The sequence below is a fragment of the Cryptomeria japonica genome, chromosome 6 (assembly GCF_030272615.1).
Source record: "Cryptomeria japonica chromosome 6, Sugi_1.0, whole genome shotgun sequence".
Classification (NCBI taxonomy): Eukaryota; Viridiplantae; Streptophyta; class Pinopsida; order Cupressales; family Cupressaceae; genus Cryptomeria; species Cryptomeria japonica.
The window spans coordinates 258,798,286-258,819,013 of NC_081410.1; positions in this window are offsets into that span (position 1 = coordinate 258,798,286).

A 20,728-nucleotide genomic window follows, 5' to 3' on the forward strand; every position below is an offset into this window, starting at 1 on the left:
TTTCAACCAGCAGGCCCCTTGATAGGTACAATCGCATCAATCATTGAGCTGCCCATCACCATGGAGACCTGACTATAAAGACCTTGGAGTAGTTAGTTTCCTTAAAATTTATTTCTTTTCAGGAGAGGTGGTGAGTGTTCACATAAACTACCCTACTGTTGGTGAGTGTGTCAAAACACCCGTCAATAGGACCAAGCTAATTGGGCTCAAATTTTCCTTTCTTTTCTCAGTCCTGCTGATTTTTAGGATTCTCTCTTAGTACTAAGTCACCTACCTCAAATGCACAAATCTTTACCTTATGATTGTAATTGTGACTCATTCTCTAATGGTAAGCCTTAAGATGATTAAAAACAGTTTGCCTTCGCTCATCCAATAGTTTTAATTCCTATAAGTAGGGGACCCTATAATCTTCATCATTGATTATATTGCATAAAGAGACTCTCAAGGATGGTAACTTGACCTCAATAGGAAAGATAACTTTGACACCATAGACAAGTGAATAAGGAGTATCTTTGGTGGGTGTGCGAACACTTGTGTGATAAGCCCAGAGTGCGGGATTGAGTTGGATGTGCCAATTCTGACTAGCATCATCGGCTGTCTTTTTGAGGATTCTGAGAATAGTTTTTTTAGATACCTCAACTTGACCATTACCTTGGGGATAGTATGGAGTGGAAAAGTGGTGGTTAATATGGAAGCGATCACAAAGTTCATGAACATATTGATTTTTGAAGGGATGTCCATTATCTATGATGATGAAAAGAGGGACACCATATCAATAGATGATGTAGTTAAGGATGAATGTAGCAATTTATTTTCCATTGACTTGGGTGAGAGGAACGACTTCAATCTATTTCATAAAATATTATGTGGCAGTGATAATGAATTTATGACCATTAGAAGAAGGAGGGTGAATCTAAGTTATGTGATCAAGTCCCCACTGATAAAAGGGATAAGGAGTCGCGATTGGTTGAATTTCCCGAGCTGGTGCATAAATGAGGTCTCCATGGATCTGACATTGCTTACATTTCTTAACAAATTGATATGAGTCTTTTTCCATAGTGGGCTAGTATTATCCAATCTTGATAAGTTTCTTGGCTAAGGTCAGACCACTAGATTGGGCACCATATATACCTCATGAACCTCACCCAACACAATTTGAGATTCATCAATTTCTAAACATCTAAGAAGAGTGCCATCTAAACCTCGATGGTAAAGGGTATCAACTAAGATGATATACCGAGAGGATTAGCAGATGAAAGTATGAGGCTGATTGTTGGAAAGGTTAGATGGAAGGGTATTGTTGTGAAGGTAAGTGAAAATGGTACCCTACCAAGGGGAATCAGGTCCAATGATACATATCATCTCGGTGGGAGTAATCTCATATGAGGGAACCAAAAGATTATCCACCAAGAAATCATAGTGGGTCTCATTCTATGGTAAATTGATCAATGAAGCAATAGTACCCATGTCATCTATAGCTCGATTGTTATCCCTTGGAATCTGCTCAAAGATTATCTCTGTAAAGTATTGTTTGAAGTCATCTACCATTTTCTTATAAGGCAATAATTTTTCATCTTTTGTCTGGTAGTCATCATTTTCTTGATGAATTACAAGTTGAGAGTCCCCAAAAACATGAAGTTCCTAGATCTTCCACTGAACCGCAATTCGTAAACATGTTGTTAATGCCTCGTACTTTGCTATGTTATTGGTGAAAGGAAATAACAATCGATAGGATTTGGGAATGGAATCCCCTTGAGGTGTGATAAAGAGGATGCCAGCTCCTACGCCGTGTTGCCTTTATGAACCATCAAAATATAATTGCCAAGACTTTGTGTCTTTTACAATAAGAATGGATTCATCTAGAAACTCTGAAGTCATAGGAGTATCATCAATCATGGGTGCATCTGCCAGGTTATCTGCAATATCTTGTCCTCTAATTTCTTTTCTATCCACATATTCAATGTCGAATTCACTCAAAATCTTAACCCATTTAGCTAATATGCCAGTGAGTGTTGCCTTATTAAGAAGATATTTTAGTGTATCTATCCTAGCAACGAGCTTTGTTTTATGAGTTAACATGTAATGTCATAATTTCTGTGAGGCAAAAACTACAACAAGACATGCATGCTCAATCAGTGTGTAGTTAAGCTCATAGCCAACCAAGGTACAACTTATATAATGCACTGCTCTTTCCTTACCTTCACTATCATGTTATGCCAAGAGTGCCCCCAATGTCATTTGTGTGGTTGATATGTAGAGCAATAGGGGTTTCCCTAGAATTGGCGGCATGAAAACTGGTGGATTTAGGCGATAATATTTAAGTATCTGAAAAGCTTGCTGACATTTATCATCCCACTTGAACTTGATGTTTTTGTTGAGTACGTGCTGAAAAGGATGACATTTATCTGGAAGTTGAGAAATGAATCTTCGTATAGACTGGAGTCTACCTTGTAGAGACCGAAGTTGAGTGATATTATTTAGTGGTGGAATTTATAATATAGCTTTGACTTTTGTTGGATCGACTTCAATTCCTCTCTTTGAGACAATGTATCCAAGGAGCTTCCTGGAGGTTACTCCAAAGACACACATCTTAGGGTTTAATGTAACTTTGTATTTTTCTAACTGATCAAAGACCACTGAAAGGATGTCCAAATGTGTTTCTCTTTCTAATTATTTACCTAGGAGGTTGTCAACATAATCTTCCATAGGAACATGCATATGATCATGGAAGATGGTAGTCATAGCTCTTTGGTATGTGGCACCTATGTTCTTTAGTCCAAAGGGAATGACATTCCAGCAGAAAGTTCCCCAAGGACAAGTAAATGTTGTTTTTTGTTTATCTTTAGGTGAAATTTTTATTTGGTCATAGCCAAAGAATCCATCCATCAAAGATAACATTGCATTACTAGTTGTGAGATCCACTATCAAGTCAATATTTGGCAACAGAAAATCATCTTTAGGACAAGCTTTGTTGATATCTCTGAAATTCGTATATATTTTGATACTGGGATCTAGCTTGCTGATAGGTACCAAATTAAAGATCCACTTGGGGTAATCAATCAATCTTATGAATCCAATGTCCAATAGTTTCTCAAGTTCTACTTTCACTAATAGTGCCACTTGCTGATGCATTTTCCTCAATTTCCATTTCACTGGCTTTTCTCCTAGTGTAACTATTAAATGATGTATTACTAGATCATGGTCAAATCCAGGCATATCCGCATATAACCATGCAAAATTGATTTTTCATTCTGTGAAGAAATTTATGAACTTCGATCTCCCTTTTTCTGTCAAGGATTGTGCTAAGAATATGTTGTGTGGAATCTCTCTAGCCCAATGTTTGTCTTGATGGTTTCCTCCATCAACATGGATGATTTCTCTTCATATGATGTCATCGGGAGGATGTCGAGCCTTCCATCTTTGAGTGCCTCACAGAGGTTTTCACCCTGTATCCTGCTTTATGGTCCCCAAGTGGAAGATCATCTCGTATGCCCAAATAGTCTATAAAAGAATCATCATTCTCAAATGTGTCTATTTGTAAAGGTCATTTTTGGTCCCAATCAATGAGTTGTGGATGAACAAGGGGAAGACCATCGATGTTTTCAAAGTTAGTGGGAGTAATGGTAAAGACACAAGTGTCTTCAGGTATGTCAAGATAATTGTCGAGGTCATCACTAGCACTCTCCTCATCTGTCTCAATAGTAAATGGATCCAAATTGACATCACTAGAAGCACATTCAAAAATGGAACTCCTCACTCTACGTGTTTTCAGCCTAGAACCTAGAAACAGGGACTGCTTGGGATCCTCAAAAGTTTTTCTTTTATCCTCTACTTCTTTTGTTATCTTTGTTTGACCAACTTTAAATTTTTTATTGAGCTCTTCTTCTTCTATGGGTTCACCTGGTTCTCTGAATGTTTTGATGAGCTCATAATCACTAGATGATTTATCTGGACCCCATTCCCATTCCTTGGAATTTGTGGAGTAGCATTTTTATTGTTGTTGGTCATTAGATTCTGTGATTTGCAATGCTTCTGTAGAATTATGAGATCCTAATTTAAGAGGTATGAAGCCAAGTCCTTTTGAATGCTAATTTTTGAATGTCAACTCTGGTTGCAATGGTTCAACAATTCCTTTCTTTTGTAACCCAAGAGGTCCTTTACCATCATATCCAATTTTTTATAAGAACTTGAATCCTTTGCCATATTTTTCACTTGGTATCTTGACGTGATCTTATGTATCCTCTTCAGACTCTTTAGAAAGCATTTTGTATAAGTCCTCTTCTTCCATCTCACCCCACTTCTTGAATATAGGAGGATCCCATTTTAGTGTAATGATCGATACCTATTTAGAAGGATGTGGTCGTCCATACTCTTTTGGAGAATCCATTACTTGTATTAGGTACATAGTTTGATTTAGAGTGTACTCATCCATGCCTTTATCCTGATATTTTCCTTTAAGCTCACATAGTTTTGATGTTGAAGGTTTTAATGTTTCAGGATCAACATATGCAGATGATGGAGTTTCTTCTCTATTAATTGGTATTATTGTTTCTGATTTTGGCTGCAGGTTATAGCAATAAATGAATGGATTCAGATCACCATTAACATTCACTACAACACCATTATGTGCGAACTTGATACATTGATGATATGTTGAAGGAAAGGCTCTCATTTCTTGAATCCATGGATGTCCCAAGAGTATATTATATGTGAGCTCTAAATAAAGGACTCAAGATACCACATCCATCATAGCTAGCCTAACTCTAAGAGGTAAGGTGACTGTGCCCTTGGATGAGCACTCTTTGTCATCATATGCTTTAATGGTGATTGTATGTGTAGAATTCACAACCTTTTCAGAATATCCCAATTGCTTAATAGTATTCAATGTATAAATGTTCATACCTTCTCCTCCATCTATAAAGACTCATTTTATTTAGTTTTTATGGAGAAAGGCTTCAATATGTAGAGGTGCATTATGAGGTTGGGTTACATATGCATCATCGACTTCTATAAATGCAAGGCTATGTGGAACAAAAAGGTATCCCACCATGGCTTGAAACTGGTCCACGTTCAGATCAGTAGGTACAAAAGTTTCTCTCAATACTTTGTCAAGGATGGCCTTATGTGAAGGGGATATGCATAAAAGCTCAAGGATGGAAATGAGGGAAGGTGTCTTCTTAATTGGTCTACAAGGTCATACTCATTCTTGGTAGATGATGAGGTTGTGGTCTTGGATGGAATGCCTTGCAAGGTGACTTTACCTCAACGGGTTGTGACAATCAACTTAGAGGTTTCATTTTTTGAGGAAGATGGTCCAATTCCTCTTACAACAACTTTACTCCTTTGGGTAGAAATCCTAGGAGATTTGTCCTTTATAATGATGGTTGAAATATGATTATCTACTGAAACGTGATTAATATTAGAGTCATAATCATAGGGCGTCTTGGTATAATTAGCTTGATTATCTGTCATTTTGGCTTTTCCCTTGTCATGTTTAGGAAATGGCTCCTTAAAAATTGCATGTTCTTCATTGGAGGTGTGACCATCCACTTATATGTCACCTCTGTCAATGAGATCCTATATGATATTCTTCAATCTGTGACAATTTCTAGTTAAATGCCCTTTTCTCTTATGATATTCACAATATTCATCATCATTCCACCAATATGGTTTTACTTTTAGCTCATATGGTGGATTATCTGGTAGTGTTATGAGCTTGTTTTCCACTAACTTCTTAAATGTTGTTTGAATCGGTTCTCCCAAGAGAGTGTAATTTCTTTGAGGTTTTGATTGCCTTTGATTGTTCACTTGATTGTTCCTATTAGAAGAACTTGCACTGGGGAAAGTAATCTTAGGTTTCACAACATTTGCATCTACTACCCCATCATTGACCGTGTTCTTATTTTTGTTCCAAAAATGGTGTTTTTCTTTCCCATTTAATTCCCCTTTGTTCTCTTTAAATATTTTTATGACACCTTGCTCAATAAGGACTTTTTCTAGTTGCCATTCCTTTCTCAATGACCTCCTTGAAGGTAGACAAACAAGATTTTCTTATCTCATATATGATATCCATGTTGACATTTTGAGTGAACATTTCTACCATTAGTTTCTGTGGGATATCACAAGAGAATCAACTAGCAAGACCTCTCCATTGCTGTAAGAATGAAGAGAAGGATTCCCCATTTTTCTGCTTAGTATTGCACAAGGTAGCTACTGACACATCTGTTTCAATGTTGTATGAGAATTGTTGTATACAAGCCTCTGCTAGATCACTCCATGACTTAATTCTAGGTGGAAGTTGGGAGAACCATTCCATTGCTTATTTGCCTAACCTTTGTGGAAACAATCTCATCAAGTTTGTTTCTTCTCCTGCTACCTCAATGCAAGCTATGAAAAACTATCTTATGTGTGCCTTAGGATCCCCTTTACTTTTGTACTTATCAAATTTTGGTGTCATAAAATATGGAGGGAATGGAGGCATTTGAATGCTTCTATCAAATGGGTAAAGGACATATATCATTCATTATGTATTGTTGCTTTGGTGCATTCATGTCTGCCATTTGCTTTTGCAAATCCTTGATTTGTTGTTGCAAGTCATTTTTGGGTGGTGTCTTTTCTCTTTGATCTAGTCCCATGCCCAAGCCACCGAGTGAAGGAGAAGGGATATAATGCATATATGGATGGTATTGATCATAGATGCATTCATATGGAGGAGGGACATAGTTATAGCTTAAAGATGGACCACTTGATATGGTGTTGTAATAAGGAGCACTAGGTCTAGGTCGATACATGTCATGACTATAAGGATAGGAGGTATCATAAGATTGATCTTGAGTATTGCCCCCAAATCTGACATGGGGTCTCCTCATTTCATGATTTTTGTATGCATTGGTATGATCTTGGGTATCATCATGAGCATGTGTGGTGGTAGGTCTTCTCCATGGGAAAGGATGATTGTGGGGTTGTTTCTGAGAGGTTCTATCATAATTGGCATGAGAATGAGTGTATGTGTTTGGAATTTCAGGTTTTTGAAATAGGGAGGAAGGTGATTCAAGCACGAGAGGGTATCTCCTATTACCACCATTATTGGGTATCCTTAGCCTTGTCTTAGCTTGATTTTTTTGATTTGGATCATCCTCCAAAATTTGTGACATATCAAAATCACAGGGTAATCTTGTTCCACTTTGTTCCATAACTTGTAGGAAATATTGTCTATCCCTCTTCATGATTTCTTGAACCAATTTGTTAAAGTGGGGATCCATGATAGTTTCCTCAACTTTTGCAGAATCCACAAATGCATTGTCATTGTCATTATCATTTCCATTGTTGTTCTCATTGTTGTCATTGTCATGGTCTGGTATATTATTGCGATTGTTAAATGGATTGTAAAATTCATCTCCATCAAACTCATAAGTACTCATGTTTAAAGACCTTAAAGATTCATCGGCTTCCCTTCTAGACCTTTGTGAACAATTTTTAACCATGGATCAAAGTCTTGACCAAAATGAAAGGTATGATGAAAAATGTAAAGACTACAAAAAACCAAGAGGTGTATGAAATGTAGATGAATCCAGGGTAAACTTGCAATATCCAAGAGTGTAAGACCAAAGTATGTATGTTTTTAAAGAAAGGTGTGGCTTCCAAAGAGATGATGGATCTGTTGATGATGTAAGTTGACCTTGACTCAAGAAGACCAAATGAAACTCTAAAATGATAAATCTTGATGCAAGACCAGTTAGTGTTGTGTTGTAGTATGTTTGTAAGAGTGTGATGAGGACAAGCAAATGAACCTTTTGACTCAAATTTAGGAAATGTGACAGGTAATACAAGATGTAAAGGAAAATGATGGACTATGTGTGACCAAGACAGGTTGAATGCAAGATGTAAAGGAAGCAACCTAGGAAGCTCTTGAATCTAAAAACTTGTCTTTCTTCTCTTGGCAATTTTCTGTAATTTCTCAATTGTGAACACAAACGCAATTTTAATAAACCCAGATGCAGTTACAATGAACACAGACGCGATTTTTGGTGATATTGACAATTTCTTCAGATGCAATTCTACTTTGCACAGATGTGGAAATCCAACACATATGCGGTTTCTGACAACACAAACACAATTTTACAGTTTTTCTTTGGTAAATGTGACAGTATATTTTTCTGATACCCAGATGTGATTCTGCTATGCACAAACACAATTTTACAACACAAACACAATTTTACAACACAAACACAATTTAAACTAACACAAATGCGGTTCTGAAAATGTTTTGCAATTTCGTCAAATTGTAAATTTATTGAATTTGACCAAATCTCAATGTTTTGACTTTTATTGGCAAGAAAACATAGCAAAACAGTGAAGACCCAATGTTTGAAAGTGTTTTTGTCCAAAATGGTAAAGTGTTTCAATTTCAAGCGGGATTGTGAAATGTCCTTATTTATTTTTCATACACTTGGAAAATATGGTAGACACAATATTTGTTTAAAATGTTTGATTGATTCTTTGATTAATGAAGACAAGCATAAATCTTAAGGTTGGCTGGGACAATAGTTGTTGGATCTCACTTTGTTTCCCAACTATGCTTATTCAAAGCGGATACTTAGATGCTTGAACCCACTGGCTCCCCTCCATGACACTCACTTTTCTAAGGTAGCCAAGCACTGGTCCCCACAGAAACTCCATGTGGCTAACTTTGTATCTCTACTAAGAACCGTAAGAATGTGAGGCGACATCAGAGGTCCGACCTCCTGTACCAACAACTAGAAGGTTTTTGGCTTCTAACACAAAGGTGTCTAGTAAGGGAATCCATTTGGGTGGCTATAATCAGTAGTGTGTTACGCTCCGTTAAATGGAAGGCCTCCCAACCTATAAAGGTTATGCTCTATAGGGTTTATGGGGAGTCATAACATTGTTATAGCAGCATGTAACACCCATTGCTTGCACCTTTCATCATAAACACTTTTATTTATAGTGGCTTGAAAGAGCTTGGCTTTAGCCCATTACCACTTGGGTCATTCCCACTCACTTGGCCTTATGGTCTACTCGAGAGGAAAACCCTCTAAAGGTAAGACAAAAAGAATCTATTTCTCAAGACATAAAAGACACTTGTTAATTTTAGAGCACCAATTGAAGTGTTTGCTAAACTAAAGAAGACAAAACAAGCAATTTCAAAATCAAAATCTTTGCCAAGGTCCTGTAGCAAACTTGTTAGTATTTTGAAATGATACCCTTCCTGCAAGCACACAAGTTAGGTAAATTTTTAGAAATCCAAATGACTTTGTGAAATAGGGGCCTTCGACAAACATTTTACTCCTTTACAAATAGTTGCACCGCTTCATTAGTGTGATCAAAAGGGTTAGGCCAAAAACCAAAATCTAAAACCCAAAATGAAAGTGAAAATGAAAATATGAAAATCACAGATGTAGCTATACCAGACACAAATGTGATTAGAAAACACAAATGTAGAATTGTAGAATGAAAAATGTGATTCCTAGATCTGAGACCTAGAGAAAAAGACTAAAAAACACAGACATGAAATAATGATGCACAAATGCGATTTTTGTACAGAAATGCAGAACCCCCAGCCATAGACGCAATTTTTGTACAGAAACATGAAACCCCCAGCCACATGTGATTTTTGTATAGAAACGGGAAACCCCAGCCATAGACGCGATTTCAGAAAAACCTATCTTGCAAAACAACAAAATGACTTACAAAAACACAAATGTAAAAATAGAAGACACAAACGCAAAAAAAATCAAAAACACAGTTAAAAAGGTCGCAGATGCGATTTCGGGATTTATGATCTACAAAATGAATAACAAAATCAGAAACACAAGCAAAACTATCCCAAAAGAAGAAATAAATCACAAACATGATGTTATTTATTGCAGACGTGGAAAAACGCAGAGTCATCGGAATGTCGAACCTGCAACTTTCAAAAATATAAATCTGCAAACAAGATATCAAAATAAGAGGGAAAAGTGTCCCATCGGGTGTGCCAAAATGTATACAATGAAAATGGATGATGAAAATAATAATATTGAATGACTAACAAAGATCCAACCACAAAGCCCCAGCCTAACAATAAAAAACATCCACCAGACACAAATGAAGATACCTAAGATCATGCAAATCAACAAAATAAAACAAAGTGTACCATTCACATGTCAAGTAGGGTTTCAATCTTCATTGTCTCCTATCTCCATTGATCTTGCTTGATATATTTGCTCTCAGATTTTATGTGTGCACAAGAGCTCAACGAAGAACAAAAATATGGTTGATAACTTGATCGTAAGAAGGCTTGATTGCATAAGATCAATTATGTCATTAGGTGATTGATTAGGGTTGAAAAGGAAGAGGGAATCCTCTTATATAGAGAACACTATAAGAAATGGAGGGATAATATTAAGAGGTGTAAAGATAAATAGTCGGCTAGGATTAAAGGGTAGGTAAAAGAAATTATTAAATCATAAAGGGGGTAGGTAATATAAAAATTAAGAGATGAATGACATATGTCATGGGTAGAAAAGGCTAATGATTAATTAAATAAATAAAAATTTATTTAATTAATAGAGGAAGTGAGATCAATTAAATAAATAAAAATATTTATTTAATTTAGGAAAAGGATAATTTAAATAAATAAAAGTATTGATTTAAATTAGAAAAAGGCTTAGAAAAGGATTAATGAATTAAGCAAATAAATACAGATTTATTTAATTAATAGAAGACTTGGGATAAAATAATTAAATAAATAAAATTATTTATTTAATTAAAGAGGATAATTTTAGGTGTCTACACATACTACTCAAGCAAATGCTCAACTAAGCTAAAGTGATGGATTTATTCCCAATACAATCTTCTAGGGGTGTTGTCAACAAGTGCTAATGTAGTAGATCTAATAATTATACAAGGTGTGCTCATAGCTTCTTTAAAAAAAACTTGAAATAGATTGTAGTACAAGACTAGATTAAAAAAATAGAGAAATGAGAGGATTATAAATCAAGAATAAAGAGATAATTCTAAAAATGTTTTAAACAAAAATTGAAAAGAAAGAAAGTAAAGAAATTAAACAAAAATATTACAAAGTGCTATCCTCAATTTTGGCTTGCTCAAATTGTGGGATTACCCCTACAAATTTTGTCCAATTTATCACCCATGTGTTCTAAGCATGTTGATCGAGGTAAAATTTTGTTGTCTATGTTCGTGAATTGGCCCTCAAGAAATCATCTCGATTTGAAGTCTCAAGTTGTCAATTTGAAAGATTGAACAAAATACCTTTTAGGAGTTAGTTGTATTTTTATTGTTTTGGTGTATTGTTGGGTTTAAAACCTAACTGTACACTTAGAATTCAAGTTCAAGTGTATTTCAGGCCCATGAACCTGAAATACACATTAAAGTGTATGACTTGGTACAAGTCAAGCCTATCAACCCAAACCAAACCATATCACAGGTGTTGTTCAGGTTTAAGAACCCAAACATCAACACTTTTTACTTCCACTCTTCTATGGTGTTGGTCGGGTTTGCAGGTTCAACCTACACCATGATCTCATTTCTTGGTGTAGTTCAGATCTATAGACCCATACACCTATTCCATCCAATGCACTATCTTAGTGTAGTTTGAACCTACCGATCCAATCTACGTTGGTGCTTTATTTTACCCAAGTGCAGTTAAGGTTTGTAGGTTTGAACTATACCTATTTTTGTCCTTCCCATTTTTAATGTGTAGTTCACACTTACAGACCTGAACTATACCTTTGATCTCACTTAGCCTCTTAGTGTAAATTGGGTGTATGAGCCCGAATTACACTAAATGCACACACATGTATATAGGGTTAGACCCGATTTACACTTGTTCTACCATGATACAATGGGGGTTTTGTAAATCCTAATGAGACCAAATTTGGCACATGTAATGCATGATCCTCCTTAGTAAAAATGATCAAGATGTTTGATGGATTGCTCCTTACAAATGTTTATATTTTTCTAGTGCTATAGTGCTTTTCTCATATAAATGTCAAAATCACCTCCACGAAAAAGACATTGAAGTTCAAGAAGCAAGACTCCTATTTATTCTTCCCACCATCCTTAGTGGCAACAAACGTTGTGAACCCAAATGATTCTGAAATACAGACTACCTGGCAACAATATGAAGATTTTCTAAAGAAGGATGATCATAATAACGATGTGTCTCTGGACACTAAGTCATTTTTACACATCTCTAGTGTAGTGGAATTTTGTAATTTCAATCAACACTTCAAGTTTTATTTTGTATATAAAGTTTTGCATGTAGGGTTGCACAAGTCCTAAGTCAAATAGGTTTCTACTTTTGACTTAGTCACAATTAGCTGTAACTTTTCATTATTTTTGTGCATCAACCCTCTTCTATATATATGAGGGGTCTTTTTGTAATAAGCATCTTTTGTCTAATACGTCGAAACTTTGCAGAATTGAAAAGCTATCTAAGACTTTGAGCTTGTAGTGTCTTCAAGAACTTTAATCAAAGAGGAAAATAAGTTGCATCAAATCTTTGTCTTGGGAGTGCTTTATTGTGTGAGGGAATGTTCTTATGTCATTCTTTTCTACTTTATTTGAGATTATATCTTGCTTTGTGAAAAGTATATGAGTTAAAAGAGATAAAATAAAATATTGTAGACTTTGTGTTACAATATATTATTGAAAAATTTGTATTAAGTAGATAATAAGGTGAAGACTTTCTGCTTTGTTGAGTTATCTTGTTCAAGTAAAAAGTTTTGTAATATGTTTGGAAGAATTTGTGCTTACAATATATTGTGTATCTTATTTCATTGTCAGTTATAATAAATAGTTGGGTTAGATGCTTGATAGGATTTGAGTATTTGAAGGGGACTTTGAGTTCCTTATATACAAGAAACTCGTCCCTTAAGTCATTTTCAGAAAAAAAAGGAAGCAACGAAAGGCTTTTTACTTTCATGGACACTTTTCTTCTAATTAGCATGGATTTTTAAGATTACTACAAGTTAGAATTGTTTTGTTGTTTTGTTCTAAATGGAGAATTGGATAAACACTTGTTTTGAAAAAAGAGATCTAAGTTATTGTACCACCTTGAAATTATTATAAAGTTAGCAGGTAGAATAAGAATATATATAGATTGTAGTAGAAAGGGGGATCCTTCCCTTATAAATAGGAGAGACCATATCTTGCCTTCTGAGAGGTATTGTCTCACACACTATGATGAAAATCTGCATTTTGTAAGCCTCCTCGAGTTTACAAAAATTTCACCCCCCACAAAGAGAAATAATAAAGTATGTAATTATAATAGTATTATAATAACTTAGTGAAAAATATTATAATAACAATATTATAAAAATTATAAAAAGTATTGTAAAATGTTCAAGCTAGTCAAGCTAAAAAAATGAAAGTGAAGCATATTCCTCCTCTCATGGGATTTATGAAATTAAATTTTACTAGGGTTGTATGGGGAAATCGCATGGCATCAACAATTGGGTGTGTGGTTAGGGATTCAAAGAGATAATTGGTGGTACTATTTACACCTAGGAAGCAAAGAAAAAGCTCAAAGAATGAAGTAGAAGTAGAATCACTAGTTTTAGGACTCATTATGGCTAGTCATATGGTTTGACTCAACAATTCATTAAAGGTGATTCTAGGATAATGATAGTGTAGCAAAACAATGATCAACTTCCAACTAGAAAGTAATTAATATTCTACTAAAATCTTGGGAAATAATTGATTTTATTAGCTTCCTTATATGTGTACATTTCTTATGTGAGTATATAATTGGGTGGTTGACTATTTGGCTAATCTAGCCATTCATTTTCCATATGGTATTCAACATGCTATAATATTAGATGGTTGACATGATAAAACATTAAAATTTGCGAGAGGAAGACAATTTCCTTCTACACATTTAAACCTTAACCCATATGATTAATAGGTTAATGAATATTCAAAAGGAATAGGTAATACTTGGTTCCATGATAAACATTGAATCCACATATACACATAAATTTCATTAGACATGATACATGAATCATTTTAGGGATATTTATTCAAGATTTGTTAGTGTAATAAGTATGGTTTAAATTAATATCACATTATTTCTATGTGAAGGAATTAATAACTAGCTCCCCACTTCAATATGTTTCTCCAAGTTGCTATGGAAAGGGGTTAAATTCTACTCTAAGAAGAGAAAAATCACATTTTATAATTTTATTTCTAAAATCAAGTCACAAAAGCTTTTTAATTTTGATCCTAATAACATAATGAAATCTTATTATATTGTGAAAATGCTAACATTGCTACCCACTTTGTGTTCCAACCCTAGTATTTTCCATGTGACATGGTAATGGTGAGAGAATTGGTTATGGCCCACATAAAAAATAAGTTCTAACTAGGTCTTCTTGTGTTATCAAAATTGATAGAGATGAGGGTGAAAATGGTAGGTACATAGGTTGTGTTCCCATAAAGATACACAAATAACTAGTGGAATGCTTCTTTGTTGGAGTAAATAGGACACTTTATCTGATTATCAATTAATTAGGTCCTTTAATTACTTTATTCACTTAAGCTAAACTTATGTTATATTTTCTATATATATTTAGGATAATAATAGCTTAATTACATTGGGGTTTTTCATCTAAGGTTTTGTTCATCCTTTTATGAGGATTTATTCATTCATTTTTAACATATCCTTTTTTTTTGTGCAATCAATACATAATTCTTAGGTTGCATTGAGAAAATTATTCTTTCTTGATTTCTCTATGTGATAGGTGGTGTGCTTGCAAATGATTCTTGGCTTGTGAGGTTGGATCATCAGCTTCTACATGGTTTCAGAGCAATCAACTAAGTTCCTATCCATATTGTTGAGGGATATATCCTTGAGATAATTTTATTTGCACATTGAGCTCAAATGGATGTTTCCATTGCATTTGCAATATCCCAAAACATATAGATTCGTTGCCATTTCATCAACATTTGAGCAGTTGAAGTTTTGGGTCAATTTGGCTAAGGGCACAAAAATTGAGACAAAATCTAGAGGTCAACAAAAAATATAGCCACATTAGAGCAAAATCAACCTCACCATCACACTTAGAGTAGCTGAGATCCCTAAAAATGTATGTCAAAACATTGAATTTCGTCACTGTGATTTTTTATTTATTTTTGACGGGGGGGGTTGATCTTAACATACAAATTTTTGTATATACATTTGATTGTATGTATTGTGTAGGTGCCTCCTTATTCAAAAAACATCAATTTATTTCCCCCATTACAAAAATATGAATTTTTTGTTACATTTTCTTATTAAAATTTTGGCAAAATAAAAAAAATCCTACAAGGGTCTTCCATACAGACTTACGCAAGCATGTTGTATCCCTTGCATAGACTGCACTTGTGCATGCAAAAGGTAGTGATGTCAACCCATATATTTGGTAGAATCCCTATTTTTAGCAGGCTTCTAAAATTAGTGCAAGTCTTTCAAAATTTGGCAAGAGAGAATATTTGATCAGTAGGAAATATTATAGAATATTCTATTTTTGGACCTCCTTTTTATTTTGACCTAAATGTTCTTTTTTGGCCACAACTTGGTCATACAAACTCAAAATCATGCAAACAAGATATTATCAAAAAATTGGTTTTAGCGTTGATCTATTTGTTTAAGTGCTTTTTCTAGATTCTACTCCATTTTTTTGTACTAGGACTATAAAGTTAGATCTTTAGTTTTGTGCTTTTGGGGTCATATCTTGCACATCTGGAGTCTTTTTTCACAAACAAATAGGAATTGGAAAGTTGGTGAAGTCCATTGTATAGATCTTAGGTCCATTTTTCTATAATTTTCATCAAGTACTCATAGATCTTAATTTTATTCATTTCTTGATTTTGTCATTTCTCAACCCTAAGAGTTGCAAAAGGGTTGTTTTTTTTTGCTGCAGGGAATGTAGAATCATCATATTTTAGATTCATTTACTACCCTAACACTTGCCTAATTGAAAAAATAATTTCAATTGTTGAACCTTCTATTGAGGAACTTACACCCCATAACTATAATATTTGGAAGACGACGATGACCAAATTGCTTTGATCTAGGGGTTTATAGTCCTATTTAGATGAGAATCAACCAATTTGACCCATCATTTTAAGATCATTCAATGTAGGGACAATCATATATGAGGCTACGGGTTCTATTAGCTTGCATGTTTTAGACAATCTCTAATTCCATATTGATTCCTACACCACTCCTAGAGCTACATGACTCAAATTTGAGCAAATTTTTTGGGGTATTAATGAGATCTGTGCACTTTAGCTTGAGATATATTTGACATCATTGGTACCTAATTCCTTCCCCTTCAATAAGGAATTTATGAAGAAATTCAAATCTATCAAATCCCTTTCAAAGGGTTGTACAAAGGAGAAGACTGTCAAAGAGTGCATCTTTTCTATTCTATCAAAGCTTTAAGGCCCATTTCAGTTCTCTGCTTCCTCATTTCATTCCACCATGGATTCTTTAGGTATCACCTTCACTATGCCTTAATTTTAGGTGTTTTGTTAGAACCTAACACAAGAACATGCCAAGTTAATACACACAAATTGATTCAATTTCTTATTCCAAATTACAAGTTTTGGTTGCTCAAACATCTACATGGAAACAAAAGAAGTAGAATAATAGGGGTTCACAGTCTACTTACCCATCTTTAGAGTCTCATGAATAGAATTCAAATTATCCCTCCTCTTCTAGGACTCCTTCATCTAAGAAGGACAAGCCTAAGTGCATTTATTTCACCAAGACAGGACATGATGAGCATCATTGTTACACAAAGTAGATTGATGATGAAAGATTTTTTTCAAAAGAATCATATTCAAATTCCTTCATCTAGTGAATGCTATTCTACCACTTTATAACCTACAAATTTTGTGTCAGCTTCTATGGCATGTGGTGAAGACATGATGAAATGCCAAGCTCTCTTTGCATAGACACATCCTCAATCCAGAAAATGGCTTCTTGATTCAAGAGTCTCTCATCATATGTCTGAGGGTATGTTCTCTTCTTTTGAGAGGCATACATTTCCAAAAATTTTGATGGGTAATAAAATTTACATGAGTGTTACTAGGAGTGGTTCTATTAAGGTTGATGGTGGCACATTCAATAATTTTTTTTCACTATCTTCTAACCTCCTTTACATCTACTAGATTACTCATAGTGGGATGGTCAAGACAATTGAGTTCACCCCTAGTTTAGTGCTCATAAGAGATCTACATGGTAAAGAGATGATCATGCATTGTGCTTATATGAGTTCTCACATTCTTCTCCCATTGAGCATGGAGTTCCATTGACTAGTCCTAAGTCTCATGCATCTAGAGTAGAACAAATATCCGAGGAGAGATTTGGTCACTTGAACCTATGTGTACTTGAGTCATCCACCATGGTTCATGAGGCTTGTGTTGAGCCTCCACCTCCACCTCCTACTTCTTCAAAGATTAATTTATTTTAGTAGGTTGATTGTTCCCTTCTGGTTTTTGTTTTGTGGGATGAGTATTTCATATATATTGCAGGTTTGTTTGATACATAACACACTCTAAACATTAGTTACATGAGTAAGGATATTCCATTCCTTTTTTATGGAAGATTGTACATTTATGTCATCCCATCTTCAACAATACCTTCAGAGGTTATTCATTAGCTATCTTCACAATTGTTTAGATGTGATTCAACTAATTTTACATCTTTTAATTTAGACATGTCGATGGTTGAACAATATTCCATGACACAAATCATGAGACTATTCCTTCCACTTCCTTTGATAGAATTTCATCTACATTGGCCATTAGACTTGTTTCTTCCCAAGGGGAGGAACTTGGTTTTCCACTCTTCGATATTCATCAACATTCATCCTTGATCCTTCATCTTCAACATTTAAGCTTCTCTCTTATAGGGGGATGAATTATCTCTTATTTTATCTCATATGGGGGATATTTATTATACTTTTGTGTTTGATTCAGTATTGGGGGAAAATTTGGAGTCCTTCATGCTTAGTCACATGTACTCTCTTTCATTTATTTTTCTCTCCTTTAGAGAGGAGTTTTTTCCCTCTATTTTTTTCTTCATTTCTCCATTTGTGAGAGTTGCATTGGTTTATACATAGTTACCTAATTAGGACTTGTTGTTAAGATCTATTCATGCTTGCATTTTGCATTCATCTTAGCTTTTTAGCTACTCCCTAAGTTAATCTTAAAGGAGGTGGTGTCAGATTAATTAGGAAACTTTATCTAATTATTAATTAATTAGGTCCTTTAATTACTTTATTCACTTAAGCTAAAATTAGGTGCTTTTTTATTTTATTTAATTAGGCTAGAATAGCTTAAGTTGTCTTATTCATTATGATTGTGCAACTTGGAACTAGATAATTTAATCTTGAATTAGGGTTTTGCATCTAGGGTTTTGTTCCTCCTTTCATAAGGAGTCATTCATTCTATAATGTTCATATTATTTTTTTATGCAATCAATCCATAATTTTCAGTTTGTGTTGAGAAAATTATTCTTTCTTGATTTTTTCTATGTGATAGGTGGTGTGCATGTAGATGATTCTTGGCTTGTGAGGTTGGATCATGAACTTCTACAACCTTACCTGAGTCATTAAAGTAGAGAAAGATGTGATTTTTTGAGTTCATAGAACAAGGGATTTAAAGATAGGTGTGGATTTTGCTGGTTTAAGGAATATCTTATAGAAAGCCATAATAAATGAACACCTAATAGATATGGTGGATATAAAGAGTATGATTAAAACATTGATTTCTATAGCACCCTTGAAGTCATTACCAGTTGTAGAATCAAATTTTGTTGGTCTTTCCAACAACGGAGAAACTTTAAATTTTGGCATGGATTCTAATGAAATCGTGAATTTGATCTCTATTATTTCTTTATCCACTATTCCATATTAAATGTTGATTAAGTCTACTGCAACATTGTGGACATATGATTTCCACACTCCATAATATTGTTGTGCATTGCTTATGGTTTCAATTGTGTGAATTTGTTTCCTTAAAATTTTGGATCAAACTCCATGATCCATTAGTAGGAAGTAGAAAGCAAGACAAGAGAAGAAAAAATGATGATGGAGCATGAAGTTGTTGAAGACATAGTGTTTTCATTGACATCAATTGGAGATGTTGTAGATATAGTGTTGTCAATATTGCAAATATAGAACAATGTTTTGGTGTTTTCATTGATAAAATTAGTATTGTATATATGGATAATTGATGATATAATTAATATAGATATGGATCATCATGTTTTTGTAAACCATGGTTTTGAATGTTCTTAATTGGATGTCCTAAAGTGAATATTGCTGCTATGGTGACAGTGTTCAACCTTTGTTTGTATACTTGAATGTTCATAGTTGGATGCCAAAATTTTATTAATAGATAGATTGTTGTAAAGAGATAGTTCAAGTATTTTGTGTTAGTATTGGTGTCTTTGGCTCAAGAGATTGTACTATATTTCTCTAAAGCTAAAGATTTACGATTTGGAAGAAAGACAAAATATCATGCTCCATTTGTATTTTTATCATTTGGGGTCACAAATGTCAGTACAATCATTTTCATGGCTTTCTGAGTTGAGATTATTCTATTGTTCACCAAGTTGGGTAAGAGGAATGCTTGACACTTCTCTAGATTTCATTATTTGCTCTTACAGTTTGAAGGATCTGACCATATTATTTGTATATTACTTCTCTTCAAGTTTTAGGTGTTCAACTATACCACAAGTATGTATATAATTATTGTATCTCATGATTGTGTTGTCTAGTGCTCATGTGATGATTGGTTTCAGTACTGTTGGTTTGTGCTAGCTAATTTGAACGTGACGCTATAAAAAAATGGTATAGGAATGATGTTGTATATCATATGATGTTGTTATGTTCTCTACACTATGGTTCCTAATATTTCTAGTACCATTTATTGACTGGAGTGGACATTTGGAAGGTTAAGTAGTTTTTTGGATGACCTAGTATATTTGAATCAATGTCTTGTGGCTTGGGACAACATGGAGAAGTTAGATATGGTGATTTCTATCTAGTTTATTTATTTTCTTGTTCCATGTTTACTTTCCTTCCACCACAAAAGTTTTTGGGGCTGACCTCCTTGGGGGATGCATGTTTCATGTCTAGATGTTTCATCTTGACCAACTTGGAGCATGTGTTTTTCCTTGTTGATATTCTTACAAGCATGAAGATGTGTTCTAAGTTGAATTAGGTCATGTTTATCATTTGGATTGGACTATAGTTGTTTTCTTCTCTCCATAGATGTTCTTGAGGCCAACCTCTTTGGCTAATGCATATTTCTTGTTCATCTTTTCTGACTTGGAGAGCTTGTTGATGCTTACAAAGGATATAAATAAAAAATCCAATCATTGCAAAGAGTATGAAGGTGGTGTGGTAGTTGTGAAGTATGCATAGAAATATTTAATGCATAATGGAGGAAGTGAGATGAAGGTATCTACATATGGATTTGTTCTAAAGTTTGCTAGAGGCAGTGATCCAAAGGCATCTAATGGTGTAGAATGTTGTGGTGGGAACTCATCAATAATTTATGATACTATGAGGTTGTAGCCTCTTATCATAATGTTTTAATCATTAGGTAGTAGTGAACTTCTTTTGGTTGAAGCCATAAAACTATTATTTATGGAGTTGTGTCTTCCTTGGGTTGTAGCCCTATAATAAAGTTGTAAATATGTTTATTT